A 10,263-nucleotide genomic window follows, 5' to 3' on the forward strand; every position below is an offset into this window, starting at 1 on the left:
TCAAACACAATGGCTAATGTATTCTTGTGATTGACAAATTGGGCAACCTACCTAAGCATGGCATATCCACATACCAATTCAAACGTTATGCAATTGAAAAGTTGTAATTCTTTGAGCAATTGGCCTATTCCAAATTTGACCCCTGAAATTCATCAAGAACAAGTTAGGAATCCCTTGAGCATTCCAATAATCCTCCACGACAAAGTGCTTATGGGTCTTATTAAGAATAATATGTCTACCTAACTTTACGGGGTATTGAAAAAAAGTAATCACCTTATCATCCATTGATCCTTCCAAATAAATCTCTAGGATGCCATAATAATAGTACCAAAGGTCACTTATCCAACACACCCATAGAATCTTGTGGATTCAAGTCAATAAACCAATCATTAAATGATCTAGCCACAACTCTCACCCTACCAACATTAGCTAACTATAAGACCTTCATGTCTGCCATGTTAGCCACTATCTACCATCCTCAAAAACTTGCAATTCATTATTGTTGGGGGAAAAGCCCTAGTTTGCCCATGTTGTATCTTTAGTGTGAACACTCAGTTAACCTAACTATAAAAGTAGGTAACTAAACATTGTAAATATAGTTTTGGAGGGTAATTGAAAACAGGAGTCTCTTTGAGCGAATCTGTCTCTCTTTGTGTAATTGTCATCTTGTTCATCTTTCTCTAATTTGAGTAGTACACATATCCTCTCTTGTTGCTTTTTGGTTGTTGTTTGCTTGACTCACTAAATGATCCATACTACTTCCCTTGTACAAGCTAACTAAGACAAGAGTATTGTCATAAACTATATCAGGGCGACTGTAGTCCAACAAGAACAACAATATCGACACAAGAGAAGCAATTGAAGGAAAGGACCAGGCCAACAATATTACTTCCAACAGAAGATGACATTGATATCCGGCCTTGGCGTGGAAATCCGGAAATTTGATGGCAAAAACTTTACCCTATAGAAGGAGATGATGCAGGATGTATTAATCATCCGACAACAAGTTGAACCAATACGACACAACAGTAAGCCGGCTTCAATGACAACAAAAGAATGGTGATCTTTGGACGAAATTGCCAGATCGGCCATCCGAATGCACCTAGCCAAAAACTTCTACTTTACCATGGCAAAAGAGATGTCGGTGTACACCCTATGGGAAAAGTTGTGGGCCGTCTACGAGAAGAAATCGTCTTCATCAAAACTCATATTGATCCAGAATATGAAGATAAAGGAATCAGGGCTGACAACCTCCCATATTCTATTTGGATGGGTGCTAGCCGAACTATCCTCTCAAGGGTTAAACTTCGAAGAAGAAATAAAAGCCCTTGCGCTTCCCTCAAGTTTGCCAGCAAACTGGGAAGTGTTCTACACAATGTTCACCAATAGCTCAACTGAAGCTAACTCTGGACAAAGCTATTGGAACGATCTTGTCGGAAGATATCTAGTGAAGGTCAATGGGACTCTTCATTGACGACAATGCAAAAGTTCTTAGGAGAATCGGCTCAAAGAGCAAGCTGTAGCCAAAGCTGAGCAAAGAGGAGAGAAGACAGAAAACGATCGAAATCCCGATCCGGTAGGACAAATGTCTTCTGCACAAATTGCAAAAAGGCCGGCCAAAATATTGTTGAAACCTCATTCCAGTGAAGAACGTACACTTAGAGAAGTGCACTGATTGTTTGGCCGGTAAGCAGAACCGGACCTCCTTCCGACCAAGGCCACTGATGCACCACTGGAGTTGGTGCATACGGATGTGTGTCAAGTAGACACGAAGTCACATGCCGGAGCGCAGTACTTCGTGACGTTCATAGATGACCACAGCCGGAAGCTGTGGGCCACACCGTTCAAGACGAAGAATCAGGTGTTATCCGTCTTCAAAGAGCTCCACACGAGAGTGGAAAGAGAAACCGGCTGGAAGCTGAAGGCGGTTCGTGTAGATAACGGAGGAGAATACCGGGGGCAGTTCGAGGAGTACTGCCGCTCGAAGGGAATCCGGCTCGAATTTACCGTGCCGAAGACGCCGGAACTAAACGAGCTGGCCGAGAGGATGAACCGGACCATAATGGAGAGGGTCCGGAGTATGCTGGCGCATGCAAAACTACCCAAGAAGTTTTGGGCTGAGGCATTGTCGACGGCGACATACGTGATAAACAAATCACCCTCAGTACCCTTGGACGGAGACACGCCACAGAGAGTTTGGACCGGTAAGGAAGTGTCCTACTGGCATCTAAACGTGTTCGGGTGTCTCGTGTACGTGCATGTAGCTAAGGACCGGAGAGGAAAGTTAGATCCAAAGACCCGGCCATGCATATTCCTCGGTTACGGCGATGATGAGTTCGGCTACCGAGTCTGGGACCCGGTCGACAAGAAGGTATTCCGGAGTCGAGATATTATCTTCATGGAGGACAAGACGCTCGTTGACTGGGAGTCGGGGAAGAAGATAATGAACTCCGAGTCGACCGATAAGGATAGAATCTACAATGAATAGACCCAACCGGCAAGAGACCGGTTAGCACTCGAGGAGCCAGCCGGTTACGGTGAGGATATCGAACCGGCAGAAGAAGTAGAGGAAGTTGAAACCGGAACCGGCCAAGACCCCGAGTCAGATTCGGATGAAGAGCAAATGGAGGAGCTGGTTACCGAAGCCCGAAGACGGAGATGTCCTCTCAGAGAGAGAAAGGCCCCCCAGAGATTTCCGGATGCAGAGCATGTTCTGCTGACCGATGAGGGGGAGCTGGAAAGCTTCGAAGAAGCGAAGGATGACACCCACAACCGAAAATGGTTAAGTGCCATGTAGGACGAGATGGATTCCCTACATGAGAACCATACGTACGAATTGGTGGAGTTGCCGAAAGGAAAGCGGGCACTCCGAAACAAGTGGGTGTACAAGTTGAAACCGGGAGATGCCAGCAACCCCCCAAGATACAAAGCCAGGATCGTGGTGAAGGGGTTCCAGTAGAAGAAGGGCGTGGACTTCGACGAGATATTTGCCCCGGTAGTAAAGATGACCTCCATCCGGACGGTGCTGAGTATAGCGGCAAGCATGGACCTCGAGGTAGAGCAGCTCGACGTGAAGACGACATTCCTTCACGGTGACCTCGAAGAGGAGATCTACATGCAGCAACCGGAATGATTCGTGGAGAAAGGGAAGGAGCACTTGGTTTGCCGGTTGAAGAAGAGCCTCTACGGGTTGAAGCAGGCCCCCCTGCAATGGTACCGGAAGTTCGACTCCTTCATGACCGATCAAGGCTACCACAAGACACAAGCCGATCACTGCATGTTTGTGAAGAAGTTCGAAGGAGGCGACTTCCTGATACTCCTTCTGTACGTGGATGACATGTTGATCGTCGGACGGGACCAAGTCAAAATACGGACGCTGAAGAAGGTTCTCAACCAGACCTTCTCAATGAAAGACTTGAGTCCGGCAAGACAGATGCTGGTGATGCACATCATTCGGGACCGGTCAACGAAGCAATTATGGCTGTCACAGGAGAAGTACGTGACAAAGGTGCTTCACCGGTTCAACATGTCAGATGCAAAACCGGTCGGATCGACACTTCCGGCAAACTGCAAGTTATCCGGTAAGCAAAGCCCGAAGACGAAAGCAGAGAAGGCGGATATGATGAAGATTCCATATGCCTCTGCCGTCAGTTTGTATGCAATGGTTTGTACCCGATCGGATATAGGATACGCAGTCGGAGTCGTGAGCCGGTTTATGAGCAATCCCGGCAAGGAGCACTGGAATGCGGTCAAATGGATACTCCGGTATTTGAAGGGCACTTTAAATATGTCTCCGATTCGGCTCCGGAAAACCTCAACTTGACGGTTTCACCGATTCGAACATGTCGGCTTATGTGGATACCAGCCGGTCCACATCCGGGTATGTAATAACATATGCAGGGGGAGCTGTTTCGTGGCAGTCGAGGCTGCATAAGACGGTTGCGTTGTCAACCACGGAGGCGGAGTACATGGCGGTTGTGGAAGCCGGCAAATATTATGGATGAAGGACTTCATCGGAGAGCTCGGTATCCGACAAGATGAATACCGGCTCTATTGCGACAGTCAAAGTGCCATCCACCTTGCTAAGAATGCGGCCTACCATTCCCGGACGAAGCATATCCAACGAAGGTATCACTGGATCCGGGAAAGAGTAGATGACCAGGAGTTCGCGCTGACGAAGATCCACACGGCCGAGAACGGGTCAGATATGCTAACCAAAGTGTTGATACCCGACAAGCTGGATGCATGCCGGAAGAGGATCGGACTGGTAAGACACCCCATGCCGGAGTGAAGGGGGAGTTTGTTGGGAGACAGGTCCCTCCGGATGGGAAGGGAGAAGAACATTGCCGATGAACAAACTCGGCCTAGGCTGATAGGCCGAGGCCGAAATCAGATAATGAGTACCCGACTACGGAGAGTCGAATGATACAGACCCGGTGAAGAACGGATGAGGAGTACCCAGCTTCGGAGAGCCGGATGGTACAGACCCGATGAAGACCGGATGAGGAGTACCCGGCTACAGAGAGCCGGATGGTACAGACCGGATGAAGAGTACCCGGCTACGGAGAGCCGGATGGTATAGACCCGGTGAGAACCGGATGAGGAGTACTCGGCTACGGAGAGCCGGATGGTGCAGACCCAGTGAGAACCGGATGAAGAGACATATTTGTAAATATGTTTCTGAGAGTCCATCATGGCTATATTTGTAAATAGCCGAAAAGTCATATTAGTATAAATATGACTTAGGGCAAACTTTTAGTGGTTGTTGTCATTCTTGTTTTGCACGAGATTAGTGCGCGTAACAGTGTACAGAGAGAGAGAGAGAGAGAGAGAGAGAGAGAGAGATAGAGGTCATTGCCTCAGTTGTAACCGCCGCCTGTGGCGAAGATTGTGAGCACGAGGTCGTTGCCTTCGTGAACTCACTGTTGTACATTCTTACATAGTGACAGTTTGCAGCCAGTGGGCTGCCGTGGTTTTTTTCCCTAGTTTGGGGTTTTCCATGTAAACCTCCTGTGTACTCTTCTCTTCTTTGTGTCGTTTATTATTTCCCGTTTTCTGTGTATGATTCTAAGCTCGGTTGTGGCCGAGCATTGCGGATAAGGAGCGTTGAGTTCACGACAGAAGGATGTTCGACACGTTCCGGAGGTTCGGCTGAACCTGATATCAGCCGGTCGACTGGATGATGAAGGCTACACTACATAGGTAGCATCCAGAACGGAGTGATGAAGTTCAGCAAAGGGAGCCTAATAGTGGCTCGAGCCCAAAAGGTCAACACACTGTACTTAATGCATGCCTGGATATTCTGGGAAGAAGTGAACGTAGCATCCGACATTGCCGATGAGCTATGGCACAAAAAACTGTGTCACATGAGTGAGAAGGGGATGAAGAGACTTGCCGAAGGCAATCTCATTCCGGTGAAGGACGTGCACCGATTGCTTGGCCGGCAAGCAAAACCGAACCTCCTTCTGGTCAAGACCACTAATGAGACGGAATGCACCACTAGAACTAGTGCATACGGATGTGTATCAAGTGGACACGAAGTCACATGCCGGATCGCAGTACTTCGTGACGTTCATAGATGACCACTGCCAGAAGTTGTGGGTCTCATCGTTGAAGACGAAGGATCAAGGGTTATCTGTCTTCAAGGAGCTCCAGGCGAGAGTGGATCTGAAGGCGGTTAGAGCGGACAACGGAGGAGAATACCGGGGGTAGTTCGAGGAGTACTGCCGGTCGAAGGGAATCCAGCTCGAATTCACCGTGCCGAAGACGCCGGAATTGAACGGGCTGTCCGGAGCATGCTAGCACATGCAAAGTTACCCAAGACGTTTTGGGCTGAGGCGTTGACGACAACCGCCTATGTGATAAACAGATCGCCCTTAGTACCCTTGAACAGAGACTCACCATAGAAAGTATGGACCGGTAAGGACGTATCTTACCAGCATCTGAAGGTGTTTGGGTGTCTCACTTACGTACATGTGGCAAAGGACAAGAGAGCAAAGCTGGATCCGAAGTCCTGGCCATGCATATTCCTTGGATACAGTGATGATGAGTTCGGTTACCGGGTGTGGGATTTGGTCGACAAGAAGGTGTTCGGGAGTCGGGACATAGTCTTCATGGAAGACAGGACCATTGTCGACTGGGAGTTGGAGAAGAAGATGATGAACTCCGGATCATCCAATGAAAACTGGTTAGAGGACACAAGGACCTACCCGGTTGAAAACCGGATGCCAGCCGGTAACCGGATGAACTCGATGAACCGGCCGGATACAGACAAGAAACAAAACTGGCCAAAGAAGAAGAAGAAGACACCGGAACCGGACAAGATCCCGAATCGAATTCGGATTCGGAACAAACGGAGGAACCGATAGTCAGAAACCAAGGACGGAGATATCCTCTCTGAGAGACAAGAGCCCCCTGGAGATTTCCATATGCAGAGCATGTGTTGCTAATCGATGAGGGGGAACCGGAAAGCTTCGAAGAAGTAAAGAGAGACACCCACAGCCGCAAGTGGTTGAGTACCATGCAGGATGAGATGGATTCCCTACATGAGAACCACACATATGAATTGACAGAGTTGTCGAAAGGGAAGAGAGTCGGGAGACTCCGGAACAAGTGGGTGTACAAGAAAAAACCGGGAGATGTCGGAAACCCACCAAGATACAAAGCCCGGATCGTGGTGAAGGGCTTCAAGCAGGAAAAGGGAGTGGACTTCGATGAGATCTTTGCCCCGGTAGTAAAGATGACATCCATCTGGACAGTATTGGGCATAGCGGCAAGCATGGACCTCGAGGTAGAGCAGCTAGATGTCAAGACGGCATTCCTACATGGCAACCTCGAAAAAGAGATCTACATGCATCAACCGGAAGGATTCGAGAAGAAAGGGAAGGAGCACTTGGTGTGCCGGCTGAAGAAGAGCTTATATGGACTGAAGCAAGCTCCCCGGCAATGGTACTGGAAGTTTGACTCCTTCATGACCGATCAAGGGTACCACAAGACGCAGGCCGATCACTACGCGTTTGTGAAGAAATTTTACGGAGGAGATTTCCTTATACTCCTCTTATATGTGGATGATATGTTGATTGTCGGACGAGACCAAGGCAAGATTCGGATGCTGAAGAAGGCTTTGAACCGAACCTTCTCAATGAAAGACTTGGGTTCGGCAAGACAAATATTGGGAATGCACATCATCCGGGACCGGTCGAAGAAGTTGTTGTGGTTGTCACAGGAGAAGTACATGACAAAGGTGTTTCAACGGTTCAACATGTCGGAGGCAAAACCAGTCGGATCGACAGTTCTAGCAAATTGCAAGCTATCCGGAAAACAAAGCCCGACCACAAAGGCAGAGAAGACAGATATGATGAAGATACCATATGCCTCTGCCGTTGGAAGCTTGATGTACGCGATGGTATGTACCCGGCGGATATCGGATATGCAGTCGGAGTGGTGAGCCGATACATGAGCAATCCCGGAAGAGAGCACTAGAACACAATCAAGTAGATACTCTGGTATCTGAAAGGCACCTTGAGTATGTGCCTCCAGTTCGGCTCTGGTAATCCCCAATATGACGGATTCACGGATTTGGATATGTCGGCTGATGTGGATACCAACCGGTCTACATCCGGATATGTCATGGCAGGGGGAGTTGTTTCGTGGCAGTCGAGGCTATAGAAGACGGTTGCGTTGTCAACCACGGAAGCGGAGTACATGGCAGTTGTGGAAGCCGGCAAGGAGATAATTTGGATGAAGGACTTCATCGGAGAGCTAGGGATCCAACAGGAGGAATACCGGCTCTACTGCGATAGTCAAAGTGTCATCCACCTTGCAAAGAACGCGGCCTTCCATTCCCGAACGAAACATATCCAGTGGAGGTACCACTGGATCTGGGAGAGAGTGGAAGATCAAGAGTTCGTGCTGACGAAGATCCACACGGAAGAGAACAGGTCGGATATGTTGACCAAGGTGTTGACAACCGACAAGTTAGATGCATGCCGAAAGCGGATCGGGCTGGCGAGACATCCCATGCTGGAGTGAAGGGGGAGATTGTTGGGAAATCGGTCCCTCCTGATGGGATCCGGTTATGAATGAAGAGGACCCGGTGAGAACCGGAAGAGACCCGGAAACCGGATCGAATGGACCTGATGAGAACCAGAAGAGAAGACATATTTGTAAATATGTTTTGAGTAAGCCTATTGAGGCTATATTTGTAAATAGCCCTAAGTTCATATAAGTATAAATATGACTTAGGCCAAACACTTTATAGCGTGTGTTGTAGTGGTTGTTGTACAGAGAGAGAGAGAGAGAGAGAGAGAGAGAGAGAGAGAGAGATACAGAGCGATACTCTATTGTAACCACCGGTTGGCGAAGATACAGAGCTCGAGGTCGTCTCCGAGTCTCTGTTTGTACCTTTCTCCTATAGTGATAGTTGGAGTCTGTGGGCTCCCGTGGTTATTCCCATTTAGGGTTTTCCATGTAAACATCTTGTGTACCCTCTATTGTTTGTGTGTGTGTACGTGCGTTCACTCCCTACTTCCCATTTCTGTGTTTGATTTTCATTGAAGTGATTCAAGACTCGGCTATGGCTGAGCAATATTCCGCATTATTTCATCAAGAAGTAATTAGAAACATTGTAAGGAAAATAGATTAAAAAGATATTATGAGGTGCCGCATACGGAAAGATGTATCGATCCAAGTAAACACCGTTTTGTATCCGAACCGGCTACCTATATAAGGAGTTTGGATTGTATTGATTAGGCAACGAGTAATATAATTCATTGTTGTTATAGTTTCTGTACTTGCCTTTTGCACGTCTATGTTTTAATCTTACACATGTTAATTCATATCTGGATTGTGTGCCACAAAGTGTATCGGATAACCGTATATATATATATATATATCGGGGAACGTAACCAGATAATGCATAATCATACGTGCACATAATTCCATTCCTCTGACCACACATTTGGATACTACTCCGAAAAGGAATACATTGTGTTTGAGACTAAGACTTAGTCCAAGATAAACATATATATATACACACACACACATATGAAATATTGTATGTTTTAGTTTGTGTGTGGTATTACATTTTAGCTCTTACATTGTAACACTGCCTTCTTAATATCAAGTACAACTTGTTCTACATTGTTATTTAATCTCTCTCTTTGTCAATCCTTTCCATCGTGTTTTGGCTCTTCTTAATTTTCATGTAACAACTCATGTCATCCATCAAAGGTAGTGTCCTTTTAATGATGCTAAGATTCCTACAATATCCTCCTCTAGAGTCTAGAACACACTTATATCCAACATGTCATTCAAACAATATTTGAAAACTTAAGTGCATATGCCTATTCCCATCCTTAACAAAGCATCTCAATCGATGCCCCACAAACTGTTTCATTGGGGGTTTACATTTAAGAGATGTGAACTTGCAATAAGCAATTTCTTTTTTTGAATTGTTGAAATGGTAGATAGTAGTCATCGTTTGTTACAATGTCAAATTACTCACCAAATTTAGGGTTACATTTCTCAAAATTGCTAAAATTTGTCACATTTTTTTTATGCTAAGATAGTGAGTGTTGTCATGATAATAATCATGACATTACTACAAAGTAGAAAAATGAAAGAGAGAATGAAGAAGAACGAGGTAAATTCAGAGAGTTAACGAGATCGAGAATTGGCAAGCTAATGTAGGTGGAGTAACTTTATTAGAGTAAAAAACTAATTACATTTAGAAAATGTTTCATCTTGATCGAGTACCTCTTTAAATAGGTTTTACTCTGAAATGCATGAACATTGAGATTGGGAATTCCCGCGTCATGTTGAGCATATAATATTCTCTTAGACAAAATATAAGGCAATAACGCAATTGGTGTAATGGTTCGAATTTGACGCATGCTCCAATAAAGGTCATGAGTTGCCTTTTAGTGGTGAGATGTCATGATACTGTGCAATTCACATAGCTCAATTTGAGATCATAGATTGGGATCATTTTCCTTTTTCTAAGATATTGAGGATTGCGTCATAATTGAAATATACACAATTTTTCTATATTTCATGGGAGGGATGGAGTTACCTAAAAACTAAAAGGGTTAGAAGTGTTTACCTAAAAAATGTTAAGAGTTAACTCAGTACATAAAGTTTCTTGATGTATCTCTGCTTCCCATGGGTTAAGATTCGCTTTTGAGATAAAAATGTTTGTACATGAATAGAGCATTCACATACAAGCTCACCGGTCTAGGTTATACTTTAAGGAAGCCACCCAAG

The sequence above is a fragment of the Azolla caroliniana genome, unplaced genomic scaffold (genome assembly GCF_043228905.1).
Source record: "Azolla caroliniana isolate FFs.n. ecotype wild unplaced genomic scaffold, voAzoCaro1.0.p SCAF_7, whole genome shotgun sequence".
In the NCBI taxonomy this organism is placed as follows: Eukaryota; Viridiplantae; Streptophyta; class Polypodiopsida; order Salviniales; family Salviniaceae; genus Azolla; species Azolla caroliniana.